Below are 16990 nucleotides of genomic sequence, written 5' to 3' on the forward strand. Positions count from 1 at the left end.
CATATTTATATTACCTGGGGAGTCACTTCAAGGAAATTGGGAAAATGGCTTATTTAATTCTTCTTAAACTTTCTTTAAGTATTGTTTTTACCCCTCATGAAACTAATGGATATTGCCAAAATAACCTTTTAAGTCATAATAATGTTCTTTTGTTCGTATTCACCGGAGGCCTGATTCACTGATCCTAATAACAAAGACTTGTACCACAAGGGACACTAGAGTGATCTCCCGGGACTTTTTCAATGGAGCCACCTTTCATTACAGCTTGACCTCTAGACTTTGATTTACATGCACAATGTAAATATTACGGCTATTAGGAAGTTTTTGTTCAAGAAAAAGACCTGTCAAGCAAGGTAAGAGATTTTGATTTATATGTAGATGTCAACACTGAAGGAAAACAAAAGTAAGATAATTTCACAAAAAATGTTTTCAAATTTGCCATTGTCCTCGAAAGTCATAACAAATACCAGAACACATATACATAATTTTGAAATATATATTCAAGCCAAATATTTAATTGCAAAATGCCCTTATTGGTCTTACAAATGTTATGACCCCAAAATAACATGTCCAAGATCCTTCTTAAGTAACATTCTCAGTGAGAGACTATTTCCATTCAACTAGTTAAATTTAGGATCCAGTACAGGATCTCTGTTGATCATCTCTTTGTAATAAAATATTTAAAATGTGAAAATTAACATGAGAAAATTATAGTTCTATGTTTCTGTTCTGCATTACACCATGATTTAAGTTCTTTTAGCTTTCAGACAAGATGCCATACTTTGGAATTTGGAATTTTCCAGTAGTGGGAAATACTTCCAACAATAAAAGAGATTGTTAAACTGAATCTACAGCCAGCACAGCTTCTGACAGGAAAGGTAAATCAATATTTTAACGGAGTATGTGATATATGTTTTGTAATGTTGAAAAAAAAACAAAAACTGGAGAAATATATTTAATAAGCCTTTGAGAGCCCTTTAATGGATACATTTCATGAAAACGCTTTTATCCTTATTGTATATGCAGTCACTTGTGGACTCCAATCAGAGAGGGGATGTTGTCTGGGATGAACACAAAATGGACACCATAAAATCTAGTGCTACAACAAAACGAGTAAGTGGAAAAAGACAACGCGTTGAATCCAATTCCTGTGTACCTCAAAGCTGGCAACAATAATTTGTGAGGTGTGATGACAACAAGAAAGAACCTTTGGCTCTCCATCGCAAAGAAGACAGTCTTAGCTGAAACAGACAATCAAGTCATCAGCACTATCTGCGAACATGTGGTGTCCAATCAGCCAGGAGACCTTTCGGAATTGGCACCTACAATTGGCACTGAAGACTGTGAAGAGGCAGATACAAGAAAGCTGCTTCACTTGTGTGATGCCACACTTACAGGACGGAAGCGGTTTTACACCCGTAATGATGACACTGATGTAGTTGTGCTACAGCAAGCGCTCTTGATCTTGAAGAAGTGTGGGTGGCGTTTGGTACCGGAAAACACTTTTCGCTATATTGCAGTTCATGAACTCGTAGCATATCTGGGTCCTGATAAAGGTAGATCCCTTCCAATGTTTCACAGCTCTATAGGCTGTGACAGTGTGTCATCCTTGGGTGGAACTGCAAAGAAGACTTCATGGAATGTATGGAACACCTTTCCTGAAATTACAGCCACCTTCCTTTCCCTCGCTTGTCCACCAATTGATATGAGTACTGCACATATTAATCAGCTTGAAAGATTTGCTGTGCTGCTGTATGACAGAGCAAGCAACCTCATGAAAGTGAATGAGGCAAGAAAGCATTTGTTTGCCATGAAGGGGAGAACACTTGAGAATATGCCCCCTACAGAATCAGCTTTAATACAACACCTAAAGAGAGCTGTATATCAGGGGAGTTATGTTTGGGACAAGCCCTGAAGAAATCACAGGATTTACCGAGCCCTTTGGACTTGGGGCTGGCAACAACTCCCCGTGGGACAACCCTCCCGAAGGCATCAAAGCACTGCCAGGAGTTGCTGAAATGCATGTGCAAAAATTGTTCAAACCGATGCAGATGCGCGAAGGCAGCTCTCAAGTGCACTGCACTGTGGAGGAGATTGTAACTGATCTTCACGCTGGGCTATACTGTCAAGTTATAACTGTATAACTATTTTCACCTTTATCTTCACGTTTCCCCCGAGAATTCAAACATTGCCAAAACTGCAAACAACTACTCGAAATGTCAAGTTTGGTAACTTCAACCCCACGGTGAGATCTCCATCGTCCCATCAGCATCCGTCAACATTCACAATGAGAGCGAGTTTTGTTCTTTTAAACTGTTTTTTAAAACCAAATTCCAATTATGAGATTTTTTCAATATGTCAAGGTTCGAAACAATAGTTTTATTACCAAGTTTAGGTCATATTAAGTAAATAGCATAAACACTTCAGAAATGGTGATAATTGGTCTTCTTAGTTGCAGGGAAAGCAGAATCTACACTACCGCGCAGAAACACGATCGACAACAGTGAACAAGCAGAAAACGTTGGTGAAAAGCTGATCTATCATCAAGATAAATTGTATTTCATTCTGTGAAGAAATAATGGAGCAAATCGTTAAAAACCGCTTATAAATGGCGATAACTGGTTGCTAGGTAGCAGAGTTCATAAGTATAACAGTAACAAACTTCGTTAACGAAGCCTCACCAAGCTGTATTTCGACATCAGTGCCCGATATTCTTTAAGTATGCATTAAATACAACGAGTAATAAGTTCATGACTTGCCGTCTCAACGATTGAAGAGTGGTTTTCCAACTCGTTTATATTTTACCTCCACGAATTCCACGCCGTGTACGTGGTTCCGGTTTCATCAAAGGTGTGTACAATTTCAAATATTGTGATATTGTTTCATGATTTGCATAATATAGGTACTGAATTGTTTTCTTTCAATGCATGTTAGTCCAGATTCTGCTTATGAACGCGAAAAAAACTCTGAGTTTCGCCACGGCCTTTTGAGTCATCTACGACTGTCAACATTTGGATTAATTGGAATGTTCATCAAAGAAAATCAAAGTAAACTGGCTAAATGTGGTATTTTCTGTGCAGAGACAATGACATTTACCTATTCACACCGTACACTTAATTCCAATTAAAATAGTTGGATATATCAAAAGAATGGCACATTTTCTTCGGAATTACGATGCATGTGGAGTTGTTTGTTTACGGCTGTTGCCATGATCGTTCCTGTTCGTCCAATCGATGATGTAACATTGAGATTGGTTATAATTTTTTACCGCCGAAAGTTACTATTTTTTTAGAAGTGGGAAACTTATGAGCTTTCTCTTCGTCAAAGAACAAAAAATATTGATTGGAACTAATATATTTCATAATGAAGAAAATATTAGACTAGGTACCACTCGATGTGGTGTGCTTAAGTCAACAATGGCCGTTGTTTTCGACTGCGTGCCGAAAAATCTGGCGATCAAATTTTTCATTCGCGGGCATTTCGTTTTAATGTATATAAACGTATTGAAGATTATATATTTATAAAGCTGAGAATTAGTACATTCTATACATAATTCATACGACACGTACGTCTGACACTTTGAATAATTATTGCAAGCTTTATTTGGAGATGTCATTATCCTGCACTCCTGTCGAATGTGTTCCAAAGTAGCATTGAGAGGATTAAGCACTGTAACGTCATTAGATTTTATCGACTGGTATGAAAGTGTGCAAGGTAGCGATCATCACAAGGTCCATTTCAGGGCTAAACACCCAAGCACGAGTCACCTTTTGAACCAATCGAAAAATATGTCATATTCTTGGTTGACATTGCAATCAGGGTGGTCAAGACTGGAACACACAAGAAGACGGAAATACAGGAACACCAGAGTACATCAACATAGCTCTACTGGCACCAACACACAGACCCGTGCCAGTTACACGGAGTCGCTTGACGTACTTTCCATAGACTTACATACTATTTCAGTGTAGCTTCAATAATTGTCATGAAGTGAGTTTAGGATCGATCTTTGTAAACTTTGACAGGCAAATGTGAAATCATCTCTGCTCTGCGCACATAATTTCAGTTTAATTTTCTTCCGACCACTATTTAAGTAATGGCACCACATTTCTCAATGTACGCATGGTTTCACGATGCACAAAGCCAATGGCCGCCATGTGAAAAAGGAGTTCTCGGCACTGAACAATTGTTGATTAACTTGTTGCCATTCGATAACTAAGCAACGAAAAAAAAAACAAATTATGTGGTTTTAGGCAAGATTTTATTATTAACATTTCGTGGTATTTATACTTCATGCTATGAAAGTGAAGGATAGTCAAAATAATTTGCCATTACCCACCCAAATGGAGCCATGTAGCTGTAACAATATTTTTAAGCAATATTTCAGTTGAATTAACTTGTAGTTGATTTAGATGAGAGACATGGCAGTATAATTGTAGACTTATTTATTAGAAGTGCGTTGTTTACATGCCCGTAAGGATCTGAGTTAGAATTGGTCTTTGTAAACCCATGCATGTGAGAGGCAACTTCAGGAAATGGGCGGTCAGGCGCGCTGATTTGGCAGACACGTCTCATGAAATCCCCGAAGGGAGGACATTGTGCTGTTGACCAGTGGATTGTCTGGTCCAGACTCCATTACAATACAATGCAACACTACGTTTATAATCAACTTGCACAAATGCCGGTGTTCTTCAGAGTAAGCCCAGTCGTTTCCACTTTTCCCCACTGACCTAGGGTGACAGTTTTATGCTGTGCATAACATTACTATGGAGTCACTGTAATTTGGTTTTTTGGGGCTTATGGTTTGTTTCATATGCCGTTTTATGCAGGATTAATATCTGTCCATAAATATTTGTTCCTTCTCTGTCAAGACTACTGATGGCACAAAGTTACGATGGTTCCCACCTAAAATAATGTGACCAAATGTATGCATTTCCGTATTTTTTCATAAGATTAATTACTTTTTTTGAAGGAGTGAAAAAATAAAAAAAGTTTTGAGTAAAATATTTTGTACATAGATAACTTTGACTGCAACTTCTAAATTCTGAAGGAATGGAGTAAATCCAGGTGGGGTCCATGTAGGCATCAAACATACTTTAAGTTACCATGGTTCCCTTTATGGAGATCCAAGTTTAGTTGTTGGAGTCATGTTCTGTTGGAGTCATGTTCATGGTATTCAATGGGTTTTTTTTAAAAGTTTACATACTTGTTCTACATTAATATCGGTGATATACTTGTTGTTCACTGTCCTTCGTTTTTCATAATTTAACGTGATGTGTTATGAGTGTTTGACTTCTTTAGCCACAAGCTGAAATACTGCTGTGACATTTTCAGATAAGTAACAGTCGATTGTGCAGTGTCTGTAGCACAGAAACTTTAAATGTGTTAATGTATTTTTAAACTTCCCATCAGTTACAGGCTCTTTTTTTGTAAACAAAAAATATCACAGCACTCAAATTACAAAGGAACGCGAGTTTCTATCAAAAGATGATGCTGTTTACACATTGTTCATTGCAACAACAAGAAAAAAGATAATATATATCCAGTGGCATATAGTTTGAAACCCGTGAAGGTCCGGGTTAGAATATTGATTTTCAGTAACCCCTGCTTGTAGTAATAGGCGATTAGCGGGATCGGGGTCGCTGACTTTGTTGACACGTCCTGTTGTTGATCAGTGGATTTGTCTGATCCAGACTCAGTTAAGTATTTACAGACTGTTGCCACATAGTTGGAATGTTGCGGAGTGTGGCAAAAAAAAGAACTCACTCACTCACCAGTGTTTGAAATGTGAAATGAATATTGTCAAACTTGCTATCACCTGACTCTGGCCCTGGCCACGTGACTCGGTAGAGCGAACGTTCAGCGTTATATAACTCTTTTTCAGTATCTAGCTCCTTTGAAAGATCACCCCGTGTCTACATTAATTCTCGAAAAATAGGAGAAAAATTATGGCAGCTGTTCAACACACACTGGGTAGAAAACACCGTCTAAAATGTACAAGTTTTCAGGCAGAAGTCCTCTGAAATGTGGTCACATCAAGTGACACTCTAACCGGCCATCGCACCAAGGTCGCTCTGACGTAACGGGGTTCTCATCGACTGAGGGCTCTTGGATTATTCTGGTGCAGTGATGACATCAGGTCGTGCCTGTGTCTAATATTGTAAGTCTGGTCTCGCGCAGCGTCCCAAATATCGCTATTTGTTATAAATTCAACATATTTATTTAAAATTAATCACTGTTTTCTAATATTAAACCTCAACACTTTCTGTTGTACTCCTCCCAATAAAAATCCCATTTTCTAAATAAATATTCTCGTATGGTTGCATATTTGTTTGTGTCGAATAGATTTTTCGTTTTCGTAGAATTATATATATTTTCACAACCGTTCAAAATGTGGTTAAAATTTTAACGTTTTTTTTTAACGTTCAAGAAATGTCAGTTGAGAACACATCTTGGTCAGTTTGGTCCTGTTTGAAAATAACATTCTGGACACGTGCCATGTCAATTCAATATAGTGTGGTTGTCTCACAACTTCTGAAAGTGTTTAAATATATTTAAACTATTTTTTGTTTGAAATTTTAATGTCACTCTTGTATCAATAATTTCACGAGCAAAAACAATTCTTGAAAGAGTGAGCAGCTAATTTGTCAGTAAATTCAATCATTGTGAACAAAATTCTTAGCAACTAAATGACAGTATTGTAGGGAGGTCCATATAACTGAAAGGGGGAAAAGAGGTCGTTCAGTTTTCTTCATATTTCAGTGTAGTTCCAACTTCCCACGCGGTCCTTGTGGCCATCTTTTCTTATACTGTTTCTCTGGACACCAACTGAAGCGTCCATTACAGTGTGTTAGGAGTTGTGGTTTCGCATGACGTTGTATGGAGTTTTGTGAAAGTAGTTCTCGTTTTTCACCAATTTGCATATTTATTAGATTTGGATACCAACTTTCATATAAGGGTATATTTCAGCGATATCAGTCTCCATTATATGATAAATTGCTATACCACAGTCATCTGATATCTCACCTATTACACATATTAATAGGATATGTTATATTCCAAGTATATCAAGTCTGAATTACGTGCGTAGATGTGTTATTACATTATAATAAACAAGAAATTATATACGAAATTATCTAAAAGTCTTTCTCAAAAGATGCAGATTTTTCAAATTTTATCAATATGTTAAAAATCTGATTTCTACTTCATTAGCAATATCTAATCTATCTTGGGAATTGTTTATGTTAATCAAAATGACTAAATACTTTTTATTTTATTCCTTTTTGTAACAAAGGATATGCATTTTGTCCTGTATCCGGGTGCAGAAACCTACCTTCGGGTGTCTGCTGTGCACAAAATTTCATTTTAGAAAATATTGTTTCTAGAGTAGTTGAAAGAATAGACATTTTTCCCATTCCTGGCAGATGTTTGTGATCTATTTTCAAGGTGAATCAGGGGTTCAAAAATCCCATCGCCCGACGCCCGGGACAAGGGAGATTTCATTTCGGGCGTATAAATAATGATATCTTACTTGCCCTTGGGCTACCTGATAATTACTGCAATGCTTACGGTTCCAACAGGTAAATGTGAGACGATACGAGAGCAAAATGAGGGAACTTTCGCAATGATAATAAACTAGAGTTATCTTTCTTTGCTATTTATCCCTCCCCGATCGGGGCCTCGCAGTAAAGCTATTGGAAACCGAAGCGAGCATTTTTATAATTAACTGACCAATCACTGACAAGAGAGCCGGCAGGCACGTTTGAGTGAACTGTCAGACCGCGGCTGAATAGCAGACGACTGCCTCGTGTTTTATGGGGAAAAAAATGTCACAGAAACTGATGGACAGTTTTTTACAATCGGACACAGGGGTGAAAAGGAAGGCCTTGGGTGATGACACCGAAGCCGAGGTTTGCACCACACAATCTAAAAATAAAAAGTACGACAACGAGAAACAGTGTAGATAGTTTCAGAAGTCTTGGTGTTCAAAATGGCCGTGGTTACTTTACAACGAAGAAAAAGACATTATGACTTGTGAATATTGTGCGCGATTTCCGTCTGTATCCACGAGACATGGGGTAAAGAACACTTTTGTCAGTGTGTGTTCAAAATTCAGAGTAGAATATCTGAAAATCCATGACAGTTCAGCCGTTCATGCCGAGCGTTTGTCATATTATATTCATAGCGGTGAAACCGGTGATTTGGAGGTTGGGGCAAGCTGCGATAAAGTAGAGAGAGACGGGAAACTTTTGAAGTGTTTTCAAAACATGGACAAGAAGAATTACGATCAAATTGAGAAACTAATTGTGACAGCATTTCTCATTGCCAGCAAAGGAAAACCACTAAGTGATTTTGCAATGCACTTAGACTTGCTTGACAGGGTTGGTGTGGACATAGGGCATAATTACAGAAACATTGATGGTGCGAGCAAGTTTATTCAAGCAATTTCACATAGTTTGAAAAAAGACTTCCAATCAGATATTAATGAAGCAAACTATGTATCCATTCTTAGTGATGGGAGTACTGACTCGGCAATTCTTGAACAGGAAACTGTGTTTATTCGTTATGTTAGCCATGGTGTTCCAGTTTCATTCCATGCTGCAGTTGTAACTCTAGATCATGCTACTGCTGATGGGGTGTTGGATGGAATAAAAATTGCTCTTGAAATGAATGCTATTAGTTATGAAAAGCTTGTATCACATGACTGTGAGGGGCCCAAAGTAGTGTCTGCAAACTTTGATGGTGCATCTGTTATGATGGGTAACCGTTCTGGAGTTGCAGGAAAGATCACACGAGAAGCTCCTTACGTTGTACCTGTTCATTGTGTAGCACACAAGCTAGAATTGTCAGTGTTGGATGCAGTAAAGGGCCTATTGCCATTGAAAAATTTTGAAGAGGTATTGAAACAGATACTTAAATTCTACCATAATAGCCCCAAAATGAGAAGAGAACTTAAAACTATTTCTCAGATCTTTGAAACAGATTTGGTTCATTTGAGTGATGTGAAAAATGTGACTTTCATTAAGACTTTGTTTATTCTGTTGGATGTGCCCCTTTACTCACTGAAGTATCTCTTGTGTTCCAAAAGGAGGACCTTCTTGTCACTACAGTGTCCCAGGAAATTGAAGGTGTTATGTTGAAACTTACCCAACTAAAGGTACAGCCAGAAACAGGAGAAAACCTGAAAGCCTTCATGGATCTCTACTCACCCCAAGATGGTACTTTTGATGGTGTAATTCAACTGATTGGACAATCAAAACATGTAAACTTCAAACAGGACATGTTCTTCAATTCACTCATTGATGGAATTGTGAAATATATTGACAAAAGGTTTGAATGTTTCAGTCAAGCTCCACTGAAATACTTCAAAGTACTAGACTACACAGAGTGGCCCACTGATAGGTGCAGTGTTTCAGTGTATGGGTGTGAGGAGATACATTACCATCTACTATTCACAGATGAGGAGAAGACAAGAATCAAAGAAGAGTTCACTCTTAAAGGATACTTAAAGAACTGTAAAAAAAACAGTGTATGATTGCTACTTAAACCTGCTGTTTAGTAGACCCCAGTGTTTCAAGGTTTTCTTGAAAATTGTTGAACTTATGTTTACAATCAGCCCCTGCACCGCAATTTGTGAAAGGCTGTTCTCATCTATGAATCTTGTCAAATCCTCTCACAGATCAGTTCTCAGTCAAGATAACCTCAACAATATCCTGACAATTATGACACATGGGCCCAAGTCCCTCAAAGACTTCGACCCCAGGTCAGCAATCAAAGATTTGACGACAGGCTGTAAAGGTACAAGACATGTCAAGGGGCATGGTCTTCACGAGCAAGCAGGCATATCTTTGCCATATCCACACTGTTTCAAGTCCGCCACCAGTCCAGAAATGCTTAAAGCCTTAGAGTAATCATACTGGTATTGATTTAAATTACGTTTTAACAATATGAGAGTCAGAGACTGTTCTGTATAAAAACAGTGCCAATTATTACCTGTAAAGAGAGAAAAAAGACGTCCAAACAGTAAACAATAACATCAAATACCATGTTGATTTATTCTTTCACAATATCATCACAATTATGTCATAAAAATCAGGGCAAGTGGAAAATTAGTCAGGGCAAGTTACTTTCTTGAAGTCACTTGCCCTGTGGCAAGTGGCTTTTAAAAAAAAGTTTGAACCCCTGTGAATTTCGAAGTAAAAGACGATCTTTTTCTGTTGTATACGTACAGGAAAAATGTCTTTCCTTTTATAGTTCCATAAAAGCATCAAATAATCAGTGATCTCTCATCTTGTGAAAGTGGAACTCCCTATCATGCTCTTCTGGTTGAGAGTGACAAACACGAGGCGTAAAGTTCAAGACAAAACTTTTAAGGAAAATCAAGTAGAAAAGGTAAACATTTGCAAGTATTTTGTATGGGTGTCTATGAGACAACATCAATTAACAATTGTTATTGGAAAGACCAACAATGTTACTTCAAAGAAAACTATCTTAATTAATCACATATTTTTTTTATTTTACTGTCAGTGTCATTAACAGCTTAATTGTGATAAAGGTCTAAGGTGTATATATGCAGAAACTGAAACATGATTTACACTTTCTCTTCTGAATGCAGCTATACTTATTTTTGTAAAAGGTTGTTGCTGGAGAGACAAGTTATGTAACTGCAAAGACAATTCAATACAAATTTGAAAATACCCAATATACTTAGGTCTTCGCTCACAGATTAATATAAATCTTTCATATTTGTTTTTCTCACCTGATTTATTCAGATGTGCATTAAGATATGAGACAAAATTACGTTATGCTTAACAGAGAAGTCTGTTCTTGAAACTTTGCATGCTTATACAGGGTTAGAACTAAACTTAAAATGGCCACTAGCCCTCCGGGCTAGTAACCTTCAACTGTCACTAGCCCGGACACAAAACAAGTGGTCCGGAGGAATGAAAGTTATTCACTGAATTGTTATTATCGTGGCACTGTCTACATTCATCTGACACAGAAGATTGCTTCACTAGTGACATGGCTGCTGAAAGAAGGTCATGGGCTCTTGCTTCAATCTTTCTGAGTTCATCAACATCAGGAGCGCCTGAAGTCGTTTTTTTGATTTCTTAATCTACCGAAAATAGCAGGTCCCCAGACAACGGAGGCAGAGTGCACATCAAAATGATAGGAATAATTTTAGGAACCAACCTGAATGTCAGAATGTCTGACAACACTTATGGCATTTCAGATGGATGGTCATACATTATTGACAGATTTAATACTTGTATTTGCAGTGTTATTTTAATTTGAAAGACACGATTATCGAACTCATGGATCAGCAACGTGTCCACATCAAATTTGTCAAAACCAAACCAAACCAAAAAAACAAAAAACCGATGAAGCAACACTGTTTGGCGGAAATAAATAAGCAAACTAAATAAACAAACAAATAAAATAAACAACAGTACTCATGAAAGTTGTCAAACGTACCATGTTTTCGGGATATTTCTTTTCATTGTAATTTCTTGCGTACAGTGACATGACAGTGCCACCTGTAAACACCGTCTCGTGTGCAGAAGCTTCCGTCGCAATCTGAACACAAAATGTTTGAAATGTTCAGATTTCACGGAAGTTGTGGCCTAATTTCTGTCAAAGTACTAAAAATCTACCATAGAACATAATGCACTTTGAAAACCTTCGTAAATGAGATCATAACTTTTGAAATAACGCTCGCAACTTGTCAAGCGGACCATCGTCTGCTCAAGTGAAAAGCCAAACATAAATATCACATGACTCGAATGGAATGTTGCTGATGTAATAAAAAACAACAACATTGTTCAAACACCGAATTGGTCATCTGTTACAAATATTTTTTTCGTGCAGCAGAATTCACACCAGGCATGTGACCTCTGGCTTCATTTAAAATGCTACTGCGATGATACTATACCGCACAGACATAACACGTTTTATTGTCCCTGCCATGGCGGACCATGCAGACAAGAAGAATGAATGTGCAAATGACTGAATAACTTACCTGTAAATATGTTTATTTTTAACAAATGTTACACACACAAAAAATAATAAAAAAATCAAAAACAACATTACCAGTTTGCGTGGCTTCTAATTAAAATGATACGTTGTATTTGTTGACTTCCGTGGAGAAGAATGCGCTTCCACTCAAGGGCGTGACCCTGCGCAATAACTAGTAACCCGAAAACATGGTACGTCACTTCGAGCGCTCGTGCTTGCGGACAAGACACGAAATGTATGTTGTATTGGAAACCAGCGGACGACATGACATTCTAAGAATAAATTTATAAAAGACGAGGTGATATTTATTTACGGACTTACAGTTTTGATAATCTGCTGATACGCAGTAATATTCATGATCATCTTTAGCGCTATTACCCCGAGAACACGTTACACCATGGTATATCGAGTTGCTGTTTAATACTTTTTATGTAATTGCGTAAATATTTAGTGAAAGTCATGTGACATCTCGACCTTCACGCTCAGACGACGATGTTTAATGCTAAAATGTGTGCACGAAGCATTTTTATTGCAGGTAACTTGTGCACGATGCGTCCACTAAGTTCCATAATTTACGTATAGATGGCAAGGTTTTGAGTAAAACATTCAACTGGCATGAGTTTACCTAAAACTTGCGTCTGTAGCTACAAGTTTTAGGTCACGTGCATGATTTGGACCAATCACGATCTTTATAGCAGACAGGCGGAATGCTTCATTAGAAACCAACAATGATCCAATTATTTATACTTCATCTGGGCCAGTAGTAAAGAGCTGAACATGTGGAAATGTATAACTGAATTTGCCAGATGTTGAGGGGCGTGTGCGAGGCTGTGATTTGTCAGATATTTATTCTCTATCAGGGCCAGCTGTGAAGAACTGAAGAAATGGAAAGGGATAACTAAAATTGTAAGCCGTGTAACTCTTTTCAACCTATACCGTGAGGTAAAGCGAAGGAGCGATAACATGATTTGAAAGAAGTGACACGATGTATATGTTAACTTTTGAGTTTTGCAACGATAGAGATTCATTAGTCTGGTGATTTGAGTAGAAAATGCATGATTTCAATTCCAGTACCAGATGAAGTATAGTAACCGCTGAAAAAACCCAAGTAGTCCGCCGGACTAGTGCATTTATATTTCCATTCGCCCGTCAAAACATTTATTCGCCACAGGCGTGCGGGCGAGCGTAAAGATCGAACCCTGCTTATATCCATTTTAAAGACTGTTATTAGAAAGACAGTGTGTGACTGATCATACTAATTACGACACTGTAATAATCAGTCTGCAAAAACAATCAAAACTTTGAACATCCATTATCCTAAATAAAGTTAATTGGTGATAATCTAGAACAAAAGATCCGTGAAATAAATTGTTGATTTATTTCTTACTTTGACAGCTTGAGGCAGATGATCAAAAGTTTGATACTTTATTAGTAGCAAGCCTGTTGAACAGTTTGAGGCAGATGATCAAAACTTGGATTCTTTAGTTACTTGTAAACCTAATTGGCAGTTTCATAAATTCATGACAAATACTGTCAAACATGTCATTTATTTTCTTTTCTGAATTCCTAAAAGAAACAAATTTCAAGATGGTAACTGCTACTTTAATTCTTGTTGATTTAAAGCACAAAGTCTATAGTTTTTAATTCTTCATTGCTTTCCAGTAACACAGACATGCCTAACAAATAGGAAAAGTTCTAACATATAGACTATATATTTTGGTCTACAAGTGTGGTAAAATACTTTTAGAAACTGATTGATATGAACCTAGCGTTTCATCAGTGACACTGATTTATTCTTATCCTAATTAAATATACAATCGAATTGTCTTCTTTGTAAGAAGCATGTCACCTTATTTGGAGATATGGATGTAACATGTAACACTTACTATACGTCCGAGGGTAACATGCAAAGAACTCTTTCTTTCATTACAGATAGATCAAAGATTTTTGTTACAATTAAATAGTTTTTCAAATTTATTTCACATACTTTGTTTCCAATAACATATTACAGAAAGATCAAAGATTTTTGTTACAATTAAATAGTTTTTCAAATTTATTTCACATACTTTGTTTCCAATAACCTATTACAGATAGATCAAAGATTTTTGTTACAATTAAATAGTTTTTCAAATTTATTTCACATACTTTGTTTCCAATAACATATTACAGAAAGATCAAAGATTTTTGTTACAATTAAATAGTTTTTCAAATTTATTTCACATACTTTGTTTCCAATAACCTATTACAGATAGATCACAGATTTTTGTTACAATTAAATAGTTTTTCAAATTTATTTCACATACTTTGTTTCCAATAACATATTACAGATAGATCAAAGATTTTTGTTACAATTAAATAGTTTTTCAAATTTATTTCACATACTTTGTTTCCAATAACCTATTACAGATAGATCACAGATTTTTGTTACAATTATATAGTTTTTCAAATTTATTTCACATACTTTGTTTCCAATAACATATTACAGATAGATCACAGATTTTTGTTTCAATTAAATAGTTTTTCAAATTTATTTCACATACTTTGTTTCCAATAACATATTACAGATAGATCACAGATTTTTGTTACAATTAAATAGTTTTTCAAATTTATTTCTCATAATTTGTTTCCAATAACATATTACAGATAGATCACAGATTTTTGTTACAGTTAAATAGTTTTTCAAATTTATTTCACATACTTTGTTTCCAATAACATAGAGTGTGTTAAGGATTGATTGTGTATTTCTTTCGTTGCATTGAAGTATGAAACTAAAAACCAATGTGCAGACTGTATGAATCCGCGTAACAACTGTCAATCAACCAAGCTAACATGGGTCCGCGAATCAGAGTGGAACAACTCAACGTGACGCGTCCCGGTATCGGCAAAGTTTCAAGTTCAAACGTTTGAATTACTACCTGCGAACTGAAAGAGACAGTTTGAAAAGTGACAATTGGAAATGAAACCCGATGATAAGAAGTTAGTGGAACTGAGATTGTAGTATTTGCGCAAGCAGAAAGAGGATGTGATGTGACTGGGATTGCGATGCCATGAACTGATGTTCCAACGTGCGCATGCTCTTGTCGAGGCGTTGCAACGTTATTAACGTTCTCGGATAATTTTGAGTTGTTTGTTTGTTAACCACAATGTATCACTTCAATGTTTACCCAAAGTTCATTAAGGTACAAGGGAATTCCCTCGCTGCGTAAGGGTCCGAAAGTAGTCCGGTGCGGTGGGCGTGGCTTATTTTTTTCAGATTCATTGGGAAATGAACTCAAAAGAAATGTTCCCAGTTAACCAATCAGATTGCCAGAATTTTAATGAACACAATAAAAATTTAATTATTTTGGCATAACGATACTGTCTTTCATATATCAGGACTTGAAAGTAAAAGTTTTATGATCTAAAGAGTAAGACATTGTCAGAAATCAATCAGAAATATCAAAATATTCTCTTCAAATCGCGTTCAGTGAAATATTTTTTGATGACATACAGTTGAGGGGGATATCAAGAACATTGAAAAGTACCAGCAGATTTCACTTTTTCATCTGACACAATGTAGATTAGGTTTATCTCATAAACATGCAGTCACAGAAGTGCCTGTAACAAAATAACAGGCAAGGTAGAATTTACAATGCAATATCTTTAGGTATCAATGTATTTGTAAGAAAAATATAAGTATAACTTTTGTTACAGGAAAAACATTGTGGCTTTGACCTAATTAGTTTAATTAGTCTTCATGACAATACTGAACATAATTAAGCCTCAAATATTCTTGATATGTGAACCTTAACAATGTAGTTGTAATTTGTGTAAATAGTGATTGATTATTTTGTTTTTGTATTTGAATTATGTTGTCTTTAGTACACCAAATAGCTGCAACTTTTGAGAATGACTGACTCATGTACAGTGCTCTATACAATACGGACCAGCCTTAAGCGATCACAGACTTCACGCGAGAGCTGGGGCAAAGAGTGTCGAGAGCATGCAATGTGACAATAAGTGGGCGTTAGTCTGACTGTTGTAAAAGTCAACTATGCTTGCCGTGAGAGGCGACTAATGGGATCAGGTGGTCAGGGTCGCTGACTTGGTTGACACGTCATCGGTTCCTAATTGTGCAGATCGATGCTCATATTGTTGATCACTGCATTGTCTGGTCCAGACTCGATTATTTACAGACCACCACCATATAGCTGGAATATTGCTGACTGCGGCATAAAACTCAACTCACTCTTTTGAGATGCCTCAAAGGTATATTTGAAATATACATCACAATATTGTTAATACGAGCCTAGGAATCGAAGAAAATATGCAAAGTTCAAAATGACATGTTAGCGAAAGAGAACTATAAGCAGTTAAAAGACTTGTCAGAAACGTGGGTTTCGTTTTGAGGTGAAAGATAGTATATCTATATGAACATACAATGGACGAGCTCCAAAGACACAAACCCAACTGTCGACCTAAACCTTTGGGGGTGTCCCAAGATCACACGCTTCTAAGGTCTCTAGGTCCTTTGGGGGTGTCCCAAGATCACACGCTTCTAAGGTCTCTAGGTCCTTTGGGGGTGTCCCAAGATCACACGCTTCTAAGGTCTCTAGGTCCTTTGGGGGTGTCCCAAGATCACACGCTTCTAAGGTCTCTAGGTCCAACGTTTGCCCAGCATCGGCTAAGAAACCTTGACCCAACGTTGGATCAACGTCTCTTTTATTCCTCAACATTTTCCACCTATCCTGAAACGTTTGTACAAATCTAGCAATACTATCGCATAGAAAGCAATACATTCTTCAAACTGATTTCACTTTGGGCTCTATCCATGAAACAGCAACTCAATTTAAGCTCACTCTCTCTGTCTCTTTGCTGGACACCTGTGCACCGCTTGGAGAAGGCTCAAGAAACATTTACAGTGTTTCTGACACAGTTACATAAAATAATAAGCATGTTTCAAAACACCTTTCAAGTCCATATAAATCTCTAATGA

The sequence above is a fragment of the Haliotis asinina genome, chromosome 13 (genome assembly GCF_037392515.1).
Source record: "Haliotis asinina isolate JCU_RB_2024 chromosome 13, JCU_Hal_asi_v2, whole genome shotgun sequence".
Classification (NCBI taxonomy): domain Eukaryota; kingdom Metazoa; phylum Mollusca; class Gastropoda; order Lepetellida; family Haliotidae; genus Haliotis; species Haliotis asinina.